At 42.8% G+C, this 17,425-nt stretch overlaps 1 protein-coding gene across 9 annotated transcripts in view; it reads right to left on the bottom strand.

Annotated features, from left to right (window-relative positions):
• The window catches only part of SIPA1L2 (signal induced proliferation associated 1 like 2), a 258,723-nt gene that overhangs the window by 197,993 nt on the left and 43,305 nt on the right, over nucleotides 1-17,425 (bottom strand). For all 9 annotated transcript variants that reach the window (XM_090044154.1, XM_090044128.1, XM_090044110.1 and 6 more), the window contains exon 2: nucleotides 3,605-3,678. The gene's annotated coding sequence lies outside the window, so the exon portion shown is untranslated. The remainder of the gene's footprint in view (nucleotides 1-3,604; nucleotides 3,679-17,425) is intronic.

The raw sequence follows: 17,425 nt of genomic DNA on the forward strand, positions 1-17,425 counted from the left end.
TATCATCTTTATAAATACGAAACTATAGAAGAAAAAAAGCAAAGTAACTTATTTTCTGCTGCAGTTTAACCTTCAGGAATCTGAAGGGCTTGTGAAGGGGCAAAATTTAGGCAAAATGATCTAAAATTCCATTAAATATTTCCTGAACCTTTGGATACTACTGAAGTTTAAAGTTCTCCATACATTCCCAGAAAGAAATCTTTTCCAATTAATCTTTTCCTCACTGCCACCCTCCCATCCCATCCCACCCCACACATACACATACACACACACAGTGGGAGTTCATTCTCTAACAAAGCAGTCATTTCTGTATTGTGCTGGAGGGAGCATTTGATGACCAGATGGTAATCAGATGCTGTGTTCAGCCAGCATGAAGTACTTCCTAACTTGGGCTTTGTGCTAAAGCTATAAAACAATCCATTACACTGGTTTTGGACCAAATCAAGGAGTATACACAGTGAGGAACCACAAAGGGAAAGTTATTGTATCACCATTACATTTCTTTTCCAGCACACACTGGGACTTTTTTTTTTTTTTGGCAACCTTAGCCCCTACAAATTTCCATAAGCAGCCTAATTAACTTTACAAAAAACACCATTTTTCAGAGTATTGGTCCTGCTTTCAATTTTCAGTTCTGTCTTTTCCAGGAAACAGTCTCTTAACCAACCTAAACATTTGCCAAGTCACCAAAAAATATTATTTTATTTTTGACTCAGCCAGCACAGTAGGAATGCATCATTCTTCAGCATTATGAGATTGGCAACCATGCCTTATAACACTACCATACTTACACAGGTCACATACAGACATTATACTTTTACCAGTATTAGTGATCAGAAATTGGTCCAGACCTGCAACTGAACAGAAGTTCGGCACACAAAACCAGTCTAGACCTATAACAAAACAGAACCACAGACTGGTTTAAAAATGGCAGAACCCAGTCTAAGATTTGCCACCCATCAAAGGGTGAATGTCTGTTCTGTTCACTACCAATCTGAACTACATTGCTTTCAGAAAACTGCGCAACTCGGATCAATTCTGCCTCAGGCTCTCTGAATACCTGTACCTCACATTTACAGTCCTCAGTGAAGACAAATTGCCAAATTGTGGATTTCAATAAGCACTAGGCTTTACCTGTACCCTAGGTTATAATCACCAAATAACTCTACTTGGGGACGCTAGCTCTTTGGTCTGTAACCATAAAAACAGACCATCAAAAATTCAGTTTGCGTAATGCCCATTTTTAAGGAAACAGTATTTAGGAATGGTGTCAGACTGTAATGCTATTGTGTCTTTAGTGTATGTATATTTTAAGCAACATCCTATGAAAGGCAAAAAGGGAAGAAAAAGGAGGAAGTTTAAAATAAATGAGAAATTCTAATTAAAAAGTACAAAAGACAGCATCAGAATAGCTATATTTCCCCAAATCTATTATCTCCTCTTGTCTGTAATGCCATATTCTCAATGAAGCTTGGAAATGAAATGTGTTCCTTACCACTTTTGTTCCTTTAAATTTAGCAAAGAAACATTTCCTTGCAAATACTCTATTTCTCATATCAGGAAAACATCAAGAGCTCCTATGAAAGAAACACTGGGCAGATACAGAAGATCCAGGGTGGGTGCACACCCCACTTCACTGCCAGTGTACCACTGAGAACTCTGGTCTTGGCTGCCAGACTAGGGCAGAGAGCTTGTTGTACATGTCCAGTGAGGTTTCTGCCACCATCACACATCCTCCTTTTCATCCTGTATATCCAGCAGCAGGTCCAGGAAGGCAGCTGCAGTATTTCACTGAATACAGTGAATCCCACATGCCTTCATCAGAAATTAAAGGCTTCCAACTTTAAAGGCAGCAGGAGGATGAGGACAGACAGGTCAGATGCTGCAAGGTCTTGGTATTTTGATTCTGTATACTGTACTTCCAATCCATGGCACTAGTGGTGCACTGAAAATATGACTCTCAGGAACTTTTGCTTACAATGCTGCCATCAAGTACAAATGAAAGATCGGAAAAATGTTTCCACCTTTTGAGGTGTTCACCCCTTGTTACTGTTAAATCATTCCTATGGGTGATATTTTATTCCTGTGACTCAAAAATATATTTGGCATTTTCCCTTCAGAATCAACCACAGTGCACAAAATGTCCTGTTTTTACATAAGCTTGCAGGAGGGGGTGGACTAAGTCACAGAAAAATAACACAGAGCTATACTATGAGTAAGACCAAGTATAGTTTTCAGAAACTTTTCTAGGAAGTGCTCCGTAATGTAAGTTGTCCTTTAGTGTTGCCTCTTTCTTTAAAGATGTAAGAGAGTTATTGAAGAGATTTATCAGTGTTTCTCTGTCCCCCTGTAAGAATACATACGATTCAGGACACAAAAACAAATTACTTAAAACAAGCCAGTTAGAAAAATATTGACAATATCACTGGTTATTTCACAAAAACCTGTACATTTTTCATATTCTATTACTTAATTTAAATAATGAAAAATGCCCCCTTTTTTTTTTTTTTTTTAAATTAAACACTGCTATTAGGCCTATTCATAACATACCACCAACATTGACATGAATACAAGATTTGGGCTTCCCAAACACAAACATGATTGTTTACCAAGTTCTCATTCACCTGTGGAAAGCAATGACCACAGGGGCTATCAGCCAGGCCATTGCTCGCCATGATACTTCAGATAAAACAACCCAGCTTGATCTTCAAAATCCTAATGCAGGGCTGGCTTTTAGAAAAATCATCATCACATGCTCAATTTTGTAACGGCAATAAGTAAGTAATAATTTGGGGACATGAAAAGTCACTTTTTTTTTTTTTGGCAAATGGTCCTGGTGCTGAGTATGATAAAGGCTTGTATATTAGACCTTTCCTAATCAAATTAAAGATAAAACCATTTCTTCCTAACTTACTTGAGTGACATCATACCTATTAATCATTCATTTAAATTTTGCAGTTGTCCAATTTATTAGACAGAGTAACAAAATAAACAAACAAACAAAAAAAATCAGAATTTTTACCAGGAAATGTTATAACCCAAAGCAGACGTCTATTTATTGCTTAATAAATCAAAGTTAGATCAATGACGAAGCCTCTCCAAAACTAGCAAACTAAAGCCACAAGTTGAAAAAAATATCCATATGTACATTCAAGTTTTTTGTCAGTACAACTGACTGTTGCTACAGTCAAACAGAGCTCTGCATGTGCCTACATTTTTTGTATATAAATTAAATCATTATGAAAAAGGCCATGTCTAGACCACAAGCTAAACGAACCTGGCACCAGCACCGCCAAACATGCCATGCTGCTTCATGCTACCTTCTGTGTTGGAAGCAGTATAGCCACCTCTATGTAGTACTGCAGGCACTGATGCATGACCATGCCAATTAGCCAAGCCCCACACTAATTACTATTCTCACAGTACTGCTGCTGCTTCCTGGGGCAGCCCACATGGAGAACCGAGAAACGTTTGAGGGTGTCACTACTGGGAACAGTAATATCACATGCAGATGTGGTGGAAAAGTTTTCAAAGCAATTTTAAAATTAAACTGGAGTATCCAACAGCATTTACCTATGTACATCACAGTAATATCCATTCTTACCTTTGGTTATCTGGGTTCCCAAAGGATGCCTTTTCACGTCACTGTTTTCTGATACTGGTAAAATGAACAGAAGCCTGGAAGTCAAAATGAGAAACCTTTATTTTCTATATGAAGGTGCCCAGATCATTTATATCAGAAGCACGCATAAACAAATTAACCTTAAATTACTATTTCAATACAGAACAAAAAGCTACGCACTCAAACTATGCACTACTTAAGGACACATCATTCACATGCAGATGTTCCCAGGACCTGATCTAGGATCACACAGCTTACTTCAAGCAACATGACTGTTGGTTGGGTCCCCAATTTTGCACACCTTCACTGGTGCTGGGAGCTATGCCAGAAATATAAGTCAGGGTTTGGGGGACTGACAGGCAGGATCAAGGGAAGGGCTAGCAGGTCTACAAGTGGGCGAGGGTCATCCAGCTGGGGGTGGAGAGAGCTTGGAGGCCTAAAAGACAACCTGGTCAGGGTGAGGAGATAGAAAAAGCAGAGCCCCAGGGGTGGGGCAAGCAGCTGGGCTTTCCCAGCCCTGGGACTAAGCTCCAAATATGCACACATTTAGGCACAGATTAGCCTGATCTATGTAGCTTACCTCCTCAGGTGAACTAATTTAGTTTGGGCCGGCCATTTTTTGCCCTATCCAAAGACCCTGAATACGTGTACAATTTGGCACTTAAAGTGACCTAATCCTAGTTAGTACATGCAGACATAACACTTGGATTAACCTATCTTTGTGTTGAACCCTTTATGATTTTAGGGCTGCACATACCTAGGTACAATTAATATAACATGTAAATTATTCCTGCCTACAAAACACCTAAACATTTAACTAATTCGTCAAGACAAAATGGAACTTGTTGAAACACTAACGTGGAAATACCAAAGTCTACAGAGTACTAGGCCACAGGATTAAGAATGAATCTTTTTGTATGAAAAGAAACTAAAATGAGGAAGGCCTATGAAGTAGTTCATCAACACACAGGAATATATACTACAAAAGACTGTGCTTCCAAGGAAGTTACAGGATTCTAATTTATATCTTTGTCAACAGACCTACACTGCAGAACTGACACTTTTTTATGCTTCCAACATAAAAGCTAAGTTTTATATGCAGGTTTGTATCAATGCAGATGAAGGTGGGGGAAATAGCAGGAATAGATGTGGTTGCACATATTAAAGTTGTCAGTCTAAAGTTAAAAGAAACACCATGAATCATTTCAGGGCAAGCAGAAGTCCTCATCTCTGCCTGCTGCGGTTTGCCTAGAGAAAAGATATGGAGCCCTAGCAACAAAGGGGAAGGAGCACATTCCATGGGTGGAAGAGGCCAGGCCAAGCATCCTCAGGGTTGGGAGGACTGAGACCACTGCCACAAAATGAAGCAATGGGTGGTAGTGTTTGGAGACTCCTTTCCACAGAGTGGGTGGAGACATTTAGCAGGTCAGGCCAGCAAATGTCTCAGGAGGTCTGCTCCTTGCCCAGAGCCGAGATCTGAGATGTCACAGAAGGATTACCAAGAATCATCTGGCCCTCTAACTACTACCCCATGCTGCTCACCCATGTGGGCACCCACGATACCACCAGGGGTAACCCTGAGTGGATCTAGAGTGACTACAGAGCTCTGGGTCCAAGACTGAAGGGGACAGGGGCTTAGGTGGTGTTCTTAATCATTCTGGTCAAGAGGAAGGGCCCAGAGAGGAGTGGACACATCCTGCAGATGAATGCATGGCTTTGGCTTCTTCAACTACAGGATGTTGTTTCAAGAAGCAGCGCTGCTAGAAGGAAATGGGACCCACCTGACGAAGAGATGGAAGAGGATCATCACAGGCAGCCTTCCTAACCTAGTGAGGAGGGATTTAAAACTAGATAAGCCAGGAAAGAGATACCAAAGCCCTGAGTTAAGTAGGAAAGTATATGACCTGGGGGAAGCACAAGCAGGAGCAGGCAACAGAAGAGGTCTTCTCCTTCTTCCTCAGTAAGGAGAACAACCAACTAGTTACTTCAGGTGCTGTACACAAATGCACAGAGCCTGGGAAACGAGCAGGAAGAATTGGAAGTCCTTGCACAGTCACAGAACTATGACGTGACTGAAATAACAGAGACATATTAGGATACCTCACATGCCTCGATTACTGTCATGGATGGGTATAAACTGTTCCAGAAAAAAAAGGAGGGGTTGCACTTTATGTAAAAGAGCTGTATGATTTTTTCAGAGCTCCAATATGAAATTGGAGACAAGCCTGATGAGAGTCATTGGATTAGGGTCAGAGGGGAGAGCTGGACATAAGGAAAAACTTCTTTACTGACTCCCCCCAGAGGTGGTGCAAACACCTACTCTGGACATCTTTAAGACACATTTGGATGTTTATCTTGCTGGGATCCTGTGACCCTAACTGACTTCCTGCCCCTTGGGCAGGGGGCTGGACCAGATGATCTTATGAGGTCCCTTCCAGCCCTAAAGTCTATGAAATCTATGAAGCAAGGGCAATGTCATGGTGGGTGTCTGCTACAGACCACCAGACCAGAAGGAAGAGGTGGATGAGGCTTTCTTCAAATAGCTAGTGGAATTTTCCTAACCAGGTTCTGGTTCTCTTTATATCACCCAGACACCAGGAGTGGGGAGCAATACAGCAGTGCACAGGCAGGCAATCCAGGAAGTTTTTGGAGAGTATTGGGAAAAAACTTCCTGGTGCAAGTGTTGGAGAGACCAACTAGGGGTCATGCACTTCTTGACCTGCTGCTCACAAACAGGGAAGAATTGGTGGGGAATGTAGAAGTGGATGGTAACTTGGGCAGCAGTGTGACCAGAAGATGACTAAGTTCAGGATCCTGAGGAAAGGAAGGAAGGAGAGCAGCAGAGTAAGGACCTTGGACTTCAGAAAAGCAGACTTCGACTCCCTCAGGGACCTGATGGGCAGGATCAGTCTGAGGAGGGAAGGAGTCCAGGAGACCTGGTCATATTTTAAGGAAATCTTGCTGAGGCCCTTCTGAGAAAGTGGAAAGTCACAGTAAGTATCATCCAATCAACAAAAGAACTAGGTGAACCTAAAGCAAACTACAAGCAAACACTATTTCATGCTTCTATACAGAAAACAGAGTAAGGCAGTTGGGTACCCAGGACAGCTGAGATACATGGAGGCAGTGGCAACTTCCAGCTGCCCCTGTGCCACTGGCGTAGTGGGAGTTATTTTTCCACCTCTCCCCAACCCACCCCTGCCCTGTGATAGTTATGCTACTGTTTCTATATATCCAGAAGGGGAGAAAATCTGGTACAGTTTCCAAAGACCAAAAAAATGAGCAAAACTAAGGAAATGGTTTGGTTAATAGGCTCCAGTGCTGTCAAAAAACAGCCAACAGGCTACCAGTGGGTACTGAAAGTGTGGTGTGTAGCCATGGGCAGCAAGCACAGCTCTCTGCTGCTGCTCATAGACTCGCTTTAGTGGATCCCTTGCTGCTGCCGCCAGACCCCTTGCCACCACCACCACAGTGGCCACTGTGGCAACCTTCACACCCCAGGCTAAATCTGGCTCACAAGGAGTCCTGTGGTCTGCATCAGCCTGGGGCTCCAGGCAAGTCTGACACCATGACAGACGCTAAAGAATCTTCAGGATTAGTTTCCATGTCTCCGCTATATTGCTGTAAACATGATTCTAAATTTAAAGGCAGTCTAACGGTGAACCAAGACAGAGAGCAAAGAAAAAAGAAGGGAGATTTCTGTCCTGAAAAAACATATTGTTAGCAGAAAAGGTTATATCAGGAGAAGAAACATCTCCTCTTCTTCATACTAGCAAAGAGCTGAGTCGTTTCAAAAGAGGCCAGGAATCAAAAGCACTTTAATTCCAGGTTCCAACAACCCCCACTACTTACCCCTCAGCCAGCGGATTGGATAAACACCCAGAAGTTAGAATTTCCATCTAATGTATTGGAATCATCATGTGGGACAAAAGTACTCATCCTTACCAGGACACATTGTTTCTTAAAATATACTCCAATTTATACATCAGTAACCTTATACAAAAAATACGTCTGGCTTTTAAATGCATTTTAAACAAGCTGATTCTTAGTGCCTTCATTGCTATGGTTCAAACCATGTATTTTGATGTTTTTACTACTATACAACTATTAAATGCCTTAAACATGAAGTAGGAGAATGGGCATAAATCTAGAACTGGTACAGTAAGATTCTACTGCCAACCATAATTATTGTGGGGGGGGGAAAAAAATTTAAATAAAAATGTTACCATGTTACACTGTATAACAACTCCCTGCAACAGTCTCATAACTTCTTAGTTTATTATAAAAATTCTATACTGTTATCTGCACCACCAGCTAACATGATAGGTTCAAGAAAACCACGTTATTCTATTCTGCATCTTGGTTTGAAACTGAAAAATAACTTTTGCCACTTATGATGGCTGACGGCAATGATGCCATAGAAGAGAAAGAAAAACCATACAGCATTAGGGGAGAGAAAGAAAAATCACAAGCATTAATTTGATATGCCTGAAAGGTGGGGGTGGGTGCAGGAAGTGCAGGAAATAAAGCACGATGATTTAATTTGGGGTATGGGCACCACAAGTGGCATAGGCAGCCACTATGCATGGCATGAAGCAGACTGGGGAGGGGAAAGGCAACACTGGCAGGTAAGGCAGAAAGCAAAAAGCAAAGCATCGGCTCAGGCAGGAAGCAGAATGCAGGAGCTTGGTCAGGAGCAGAAAACTGAGCAGCAAATTGGGTAAGTGATAGTGATCAGAGTGGCCCTCAGGAAGGATGTGGGGCTAATATGAGGCAAGCCTGTCAAAAAGGCTGGCTCCCATGGATCAACAAACTCACTGATGAAGGAATAACCACTTCATTTTCATTTTTAACATGAATCACATCTTAAGAATTATGCCAACCTAAGGAAAGCTTACTTCGTACATTTGAAACCACTATTTCAGGAATATCTGATGAGGGGTTGTTGTTTTTGTGTGTGTGTAGAAAAGACTGAATTTCAAAGGTTGCCAGCTGGAAGTGGGCCCGGCAAAGCATTATGGAGCAATAATTAAGTTGCATATTTTCAACATTATAGTCCTTTCATATGAAGTATGATTAATATTTTCACATTCTGCAAACCCTTCAAACTTTTAATTAAAGGTGTAGTGTCTACTTCTAATCAAGTTTGTTAATCAAGTTAGTTATAATGCATTACTCAGGGACTGCCCTTGAGAAACACTGACATCCAATGACACCTCTGATTTCAGCAACTGAGAGCAGCTCAGCACCTCTCAAGGTCATGGCTGAAATGACTGTATGTATTTTGTTCTTTACTTCCCCTCAGAAAGCTAGACTCCATTTCAACTTGCAACATCCCCAACACAATGGGCTGATCTCTGTAAAAAGCACTTTTCCTTCCTTTCATACAGAAAACATCCTGTAAACAATCTATTTCCCACTCTCTTAACTGATTACTTTTGTTTACAGGCAGGAAAGGCAACAGGAGGCTCACGGTGCAACAGTAAGAGCTAGAAAGTTGAGTTTCATTTCCAACTGTGCAGGTGTTGTATACAAGACATGTATTTTAAATTCTTTATTTTTTTCCAGGAGAGAAAATATGCTGCTTTTCTTTTCAAAGAACAGATGGAAACAGAACAGAATTAAGGAAGTAGTGATATACTTCAGTGTTTAGCAACACACATACTTACGGCAAATGTATATATACAGCAAACGTACCATGTTCAAGATGACTAACATCAAAGTTTTATTTGCCCAATGAGAGAGATACTGAAACTCAAAAGGCAAAGCAACTAGCAGGGGAGGAGGGAGAAGTGGAGAAAATTAAGTTAAATTTCAATCTGCAAAGTTTCAATGTCTATTTAAAACTCCTGTCAGAAATTTCTTGTGGAGGTTGTTCTCCATTTCCTGCCTTGCGCCACTGAAGGGAACGGATGTGATGGGCAGTACTAACTTTTGAGGATGAGAGGTATCTCATCATCTGTGTACTTGTTTATGAATTTGAAATATACTGAGCTCCACCACAGTAAGAGAGGCAACATAAATCTAAGATCATCACCACTCTTGCCTCATATGTCTTTACTGCCCATCATTAAAAGAAAACTACCTTTCCATAAGTTCATAAAAAAAAGAAAAAGGCCAAATTAAGTACTGTATAATGAAATCTATTAAGTTTATGTTAAAAAAGATGCATTGAAAGTTAACACTACTACAAAAAAAAAAAAAAAAGCTTTTAAGAAGATAAACATTTAATAGAAGTACACCGATATATCGGTGCCATATCAGATCAGCACTGATAAAAGGAAAAAAAGGAAAGTTAATATTATTGGCTACCGGCTTTTTTGGCCGGTGTAGTCAGTAACGTACCAATAAATAAAATAAAACTTCTGGCTGGGGCCCCTGGACACTGCATGCATGTGCACAGCCACAGCATGCACACGGCCAGAAGCACAGCCAGGCAGGCAAGACTCTGGAAGTGAAGGGGCATGAAAAAGGGCAGATCAAGGCCCCCATGGTGTGGGAGGGAATGGGGAAGGGGCTGGATCTGGAGCTGGGGTCAGGGGGTGCTGCCCAGCCAAGACAGTGAATAGGACCCCAGAGCTGAGGTAGGGGACATCTCCTGCCACTGCACACATCCCCAAAGGAGACATGGGGGGTATCTGTCCCCCCAGATGCGTGTGCGGGGCAGAGGCACCCTGCCTCCTGTGGGTTCAGGGCTTTCCACTCTGCTGCCTTTGCCCTACGAACTGTGTGATGGGTGCACATCCCCTGCCTGTCGTACAGCTCTGGGGGTGATGAGTTGTGCCTCCTGCCACCAGATGGGCTCCAAGCAGCAAAGGCAGCAGGGCGGAAAGCCCCAAGCCCACAGCAGGTAATCTGCATCTGTCATCACCCCACTCGGCTCAGCTCCCAAAAATATCCCTGCGCTTAAAAATGGTGGCAGCAGTACTTGAACTAAAGCTCATTTGATGAGCTTTAATTTAAGCACCCCTGACACCATTTAAGTGCTGGGACACAGATCCCCTGGTCAAACCACCCACAGCCCCATCCTGCTCCCCACCCCAGCCCCAGGAGTACATTCACCACCCTGGATATGCAGTGCCCCCATCCCCAGCTCTAGCCTCTCCCCACTCCCCCTTCACCATGGGGGCCTTGATTTCCCCCACCCACACCCCTTCCCTCCACCACAGACTTGCGTTCAGGGAGCTTCTCTCCACAATGGCTGCATATCAATTATCAGACTGGAATTGGCCAATGTGCCTGGTGAATAATTGGCTATTGATATCAGCCAAAGAAAATCTGCATCAGTGCACCCCTAATATTTAAGCACGTTATATACCAAAATCTGAATAATTAGTTTCTTTGGAACACGTAAATGATCTCTCTTTTGTATTTTCAATACATCTGTACATCTTTCACTTCCTATTAACATACTTAACCTAATGTATGTATGCAACATACAAATACATGCATCTTGCATACAGCAGTCGCCTCAACTTAAATCAACTCCTATTGCCATTCAAACTGAGTTACCAGAACTTGATTTGCCATGGCCATTTTCCCAGTGGAATACATAAATCCAGTACAAATGCATGCAAAGCTGAACTGACATGTTACATGACAAGTGTCTGGGGCAAGCAAATTGTATCACTGTGGCCTGCTTATCTATAAAAGCAAGAATCTGCTAATTAAAAATGATTAGTTATATGGCATACGCGTAGTTATACACTGAAAACTGACAACCATTCAGCTTTTGTTTAGTCTAGTCTCAAACTGGTTGCTGAATACAGTTCATTATACAACCTACCGAATTATCTATCATTCTTTAGTCCTTTATGCGTGTCCAAAAATGAAGTTCTCTTGCTAAATAGTGAAACTGAAAGAGTGGGATTTCTACTGGACAGGAAAGCTATCTTGTGAATACTAATAGTAGCAATGTGAACAAGCTGCCTCTTATCCAAACAGTGAACTTATTTGTGCATAGTCAGATATATTTCTCCCTGCCTATGCCCTGGATATAAAAATATATGGTCCTACATTATCAGGAAAATGCTAGCACATTTCAACTAGAAATAACCTTTTTGCTCATTACCCATTTTCTTGCGCTGAATTAGAGTTGGATCTACAGGTTATATACAATTTTATCCTCCGGACTATGCATCATATTAAAACCACCTTAGGCAAGTCTTGTCCAATAACTCTTTACTTTCTAATGACAACAACACAGGTCATCTTTATCATACTGCTGGAAACATTGATAATTTAGGTCTAAAATTTCTTTCTTCTCCTCCAAAATCTTCACTACTAAATCTGCTGGAACTGGCCAGCACACCACCTCCATTCATAAACACAACCTGAGTTACTTTCATTTCCTCCTCCTTCCTTCTATCTCACATATGGACCACATCCAAATTCTGTCATTTTTTTCCCTCTTTTACAGCACTTCTATGATCTACTGTTTTCATTCCAAACCAGACAGTAATCAAATACAAAGAAAGACTGAAATTATTTCCCCTCTGGCCCCAACAAACAAGGCCTTCACCCCCCTCTGTCCGCCCCTTGAATTGAGTAAGAAAGGGGAAAGGTACAATGATACATAGTAACAACCATCCATCTGCCTGCTCTTTCCCAGTGAAAAAAGCCATAGCTATACCAGGGCAGCTTTCACTCAGGTGTAAACTGGTTTAGTTTAGGGCTAGAGCAGGGAGACAGATGGTTAGTATATCTGGTGCTCTATGGCATTTCCCTGCCCCCTTTTTAAATCACTACAGTGTGATTGTCTGCCAGACTCTAAGCTACTTTTCCTCCCTTCCTTAAATACAAGCACCATATCTCCTGCCCTCCCCAACCCACAACCCAAGTCATCCAGATTCTTGTCCTCCCCCTTAAGCCCCATCTAAAATTTTTCAACTTCCTGTTTTTCTGAGACCTCCACTCCAACATTAGTGTCAAGAATGAAAAGATGTCCCAGTGGACAGAACATTGACCTGCGACTCCAGAGACGTGCATTCAATTCCTGGATTTTCAGTTAGCGGACATTCAACAAACTCAAATAAGAGACCACTCTATCACACCTTTACCTGACTGCTGCACCTCTCATTTATAAAGGATAAAAGAGATATCTTTAGAGCAGGAGCAGAACACCCTGCCATAAAGATCAGGGCTTGCACAGACCAGGCATGGAGAGATATCATAATTCATCCATGGGCCTTTTGCCAAGGCAAATAAATGTCCATTTTCTGTCCTGGGTGTCTACATTCTTCCCACCTCCTGTCTGTCTGATGGTGCTCTACAGCAGCAGACAAAGAAAAAGAGCAGAATGCTTAAGGGGAACAGAAATGAAGCTGACTAATATTATGAACTCTGAAATATCGAAAGCAGAATGGAACACACTTCAGGGGAAAAAAAGGGACGGCTCCTAATCAACCTACGCCTAAATGCAAAGCAGTGCAAGACTTGCAGTGTTTCCAATATCAATTAAATGCAGAGAGAAACAAAAATGTGTGAGGGTGTAAAGGTGTATGTTTGCTGAAAATGTTAATAACTGTCTTCGAGATAGCATTGAAGATCTTGAATCAAAGTTACTAAATGAGGCAGAATTGCATATGGTATTCACACCAAAGCAAGTGAAAAAATGGGATGTTAGTGGCAAGAACAAAGAGCAAAAGGAAGAGGTGGTACCTGATAATTTCCAATTAAAAATGAACAAGTGCAGGCAGTTGACACAGTGAACAAACACAAACAGCACGCTGACACCAAAAGAAAATAATTCTTAGTACTGCTCAAGAGTCAACTCAGAAAAGTCAGTACAGGAAGTATTAAGACAGTTGCAATAGTTTCCACCATCTAGTTTAGGCTTCCTACATTCTGTATTTTGTCATGGAAGTTATTCCTGTACCTCAACCATATTTTTTCTTCTTCAAAAAATTTATCCTCATTAGCACATTAGCATAAAACACAGAATTTAAACACACATCAACGTTGCATCAGAACTTGATATGAAAGTTCCTTTTACCCCCAGAAATACTTTGATGAATTATGCCTTCAAAAAAATATTGGTAAACTTCTCTTGTTTTATTAAAAATGTGTTATTTACTAAAACTGGTAAACCAACACATTTTAGCCACGCAGTCAAAACAAGTAACCGTTATTTGGAATGGACAACAATATCTGCTCCCAACATAACCTCCTCTCAAGAGAGGGCCCTCTCAACTTTACATATTCAAAATACAAATGTGTAAAACATGTAACTAACTCATCAACAACCCTTAGTATACTATCTTAAGTAGCTACTGCATCCTGAAAGGAAACAGAAAGGAGGGGGAAGGGGATTATTCCATTAATTATAAGTTTATGCATGCATAAATTCTATTAATCTAAACAAGAAACCACTTGCCCCTAGCAATATAGGGATGTATATATATTCTCTTTGGGAGACACAGGGCTGCACACAGCCAGAAGCAACGTTCTCAAACTGCAGGAAGAGAAATTTAGGTTGAAGATTAGGAGAATGTTCATGCTATAAGGCTAATCAAACATTGCAAATTTTCAAGAGTTGGCTGGACAGACACTTGGCTGGGGTGGTTTAGTCAGAGATGATCCTGCCTCGACAGAGGATTGGACTAGGTGACCTCATGTGGTTCCTTCCAGCCCCTCTTTCCTATGATCCTATGCCTAAATGTGACCTTCTCTTTAGTATTTTTTTCCCCCCAGATACCAAATAGAAAGTCATACTCAATTCTTTCCTCATCCTGATGAGTTAAGAAGTTATTCACAAATTATAAACTAAATGCGCATTTAACCCAACCTTCATAGGTACTGTATTCTACACACAGGTATCCACACACAGACTAGCATACAATAGCAAAAAACTGTTCTCTATGAATAGCATAACTTTTATCGGGGTTTTTTTGCCATGAAAATGTTGGTTTTCTTCCTCCTCCCCCACTCCCCCAAAAGATGGCCTTTCTTTTCCTTTCCTTTTTTTGGGGGGGAAGGGAGGGGCACAAGGCATTGTATTAACCTGAGCTTATTGACTGAAATGATCCTTGATTAGATTTGAGAGAAATAAATATTTACACTTATTTAAAAAGTAAATCAGAATTTTTGGAGAATATCTTAGTAAGTAAGATTTGCTTTCTGATACCTGTTTGCCAAATATAGTTACTAGTCACAGCAAATTTAGAGAAGTTTGATTGAAAAAAGGGACACAGATTGAAAAAGAAAGACTATGTACTCATAGTACATTATTCTGTAAATCCTTTAAGAACAGAAGAGAAATTTTATGTATTTGGCAATTACATTTATGAAACAGCCTCTTCAAAAAAACCTTCTTTTTTTCCCTGACGTATCTAGTCCTATCCCTCCTCCTAAACTGAAACTATGAGGTTAACTAAACATTTCAGTGTGCTTAACTAACTAACTGATGAACCCTTTCTTAATTCAGTGGTTATAGAGCTAATCCAGAGGTGGGTAAAATACAGCATTGTGGGCCAGATCCAGCCCACCAAGAGATTTCATTCAGCCCCACCCAGCCCAGGCGCAGGGGGCAGCCCAGGCTGTGACATGTACAGCCAGTCCATGTCCCTGGGTGCACTGTGAGGCAGAGGCAGCATGGCAACTGGACTCCACTTCCTGACAGCCCCGGCAGCAGCAGCTCCTTGCAGCTACTGCTGGCAGTGTTGCTCCTGCCAGACTTGGCTCCGCTGCCCAGGCACCCCAGCTCATTCACCCTGCACCCACCACTGGGGGCACAGGATGGAGCAGGCAGGGTCGCCATGGAGATCAGCCTGGGACCCACATGGCCAAGGCAGATGGGATGGGGCCAGGTAGGGAGCACAGTCTGGAAGCAGGAAGGGTGGGCAGGGCTAGGGCTGGGGGTGAGACCACGGCGTAGTGACAGTGCAGAGTTGAGACTCAAGGCAGAGTCACAAACTACTCCCCACACATCCCTGCCCACAGAACCAAAGCACTTTTCAGGAATGTGTGGGGAGTGGACTGCCAGGCAGTGACAGCATGAGGCTGTGGCCTGGGGCAAAGCCACTTAGAGTTTTGGTGAGCTGTTGCAGACCAGGACCAGAGGGGGGAGAGATGCCAACCCAGCCTGCAACAGCTCACCAAAACTCCTTAAGTGGCCCTCCAGCCCAAATAATTCCCTACCACTGAGCTAACCTATGGAGATAAGCAGAAAAGTTTCCCATATCTCATTTCCTATGTGTGTTAGAGGTACATCAATATATTGGTGCCATATCAAATCGGCACCGATAAAAGGAAAATTAACATTATCAGCTACCAACTTTTAATGGGAAATACTGTGAGGATGCAAAGGAGGATGTTGAAGAATGCAAAGGATGCAAGAGCAATTCAGAAGGATTGAGCAATTCTCAGCAGATTTGGAATCTGGACTAGAGCTAACAGGATGAAGTTCAAAGCAGACAAATGCAAGATACTACACATTGGGAGGAATAATCAAAAAAAATTATGAAATGGAATGACACCTGGCTAGATGGCAGCTCTACAGAAAAGGACCTGGTAGTCTTGCTAGATGACAGACTCGATATGAATCTACAGTGTGATACACAGCTGCACAACTGATGAATGCAGTTTTGGGCTGCATCAACAGAAGCATTAGATGCAAGATACAGGAGGCAATAGTGCTTCTCTACTCAGCACTGGTCAGGCCGCATCTGGAGTAGTGCATGGAGTTCTGGGATCCTCACTTTAAAAGGGATGTGGAGAAGTTCTAGAGGGTCCAAAAGGTGAACAAGTGTTTGGAAAGCAAGTCATATGAGGACAGTGTGAAGGAGCTAGGCATGCTTAGCTAGTGAAAGAAGCACTTAAGACAGAACATGACAAGTCTTCAAATACTTGAAGGGCTGCCATAAAGAAGAGGGAAAACACCTTTTCTCTCTTGCTCCAAAGAGGAGGATATGGACCAGTGGCTTGAAGTTGAAGAAAACGAAGTTTAGAATGGATATCTGGAAAAACTTCCTCACTTAGAATAGTGAGGCAATGGAACAGACCTCCTAGGCAAGCTGTGGACTCTCCACATCAATGGACGTGTTTAAAATAGTCATTGATCAGGGATGATCTAGGTGTAACTAAGGCCATAAGCAGAGGAAGAAAGTATTATTTGGAGGAACTGCCAGCAGGTAAGTCTGTGGAGGAGAAGGGGTATGGGGGAGAGGGACAAATTGAGGCCCCCCACAATGGAAGAGGGAGTGGGACAGAGGCAGAGAGGCACAGGGAAGGCCTGGGGTAAATGAGGCCCCAGGGCAAGTCATAGGGCAGTTGGAGCCCAGAGGCATGAAGGGGCTCCTGCTGCTGCACACACCCGAGGGGGAGGCACGGGGGGGGGGCATATGCCCCCCAGATTTGGGGGCATAGGAAGGCTGCTACTGCAGGCTAGGGCTTTGCACCCTGCTGCTGCCACTGCCTCAGGGGCTGAGCAATGCCATGTGCCTGCCACCGCTGGGTAGGGAGAGGATGCAGCACAGCCTGGCGGTGGCAGGCACATGGTGTCACGTAGCTCCCAAGGCAGCAGGGTGCCAAGCTGCAGCCCGCAGCAGCAGCCCACCTCCACCCCATGCACGAGTCCAGGGGATATGTGCCACCTGTGCCTCCCTCAGGGTGCATGCAGCAGCGGGAGCACCTCCACACCTCTGTATGAGCTGCCTAGGCTCCAACCATCCATGACTCAACCCAGGGCCCCATTCACCCCAGCCCCTGCCTCTGCCACACTCCCTCCCTCTCTGGGGGCCTCAATTCCCCCCTGCCCCTTCCCCTTCAGAGACTTGCCTGCTGCAGTGGGTAGTCAGTGCTCCA

Source organism: Crocodylus siamensis, chromosome 1 (assembly GCF_052110815.1).
Source record: "Crocodylus siamensis isolate JL-2025a chromosome 1, ASM5211081v1, whole genome shotgun sequence".
NCBI lineage: Eukaryota > Metazoa > Chordata > Crocodylia > Crocodylidae > Crocodylus > Crocodylus siamensis.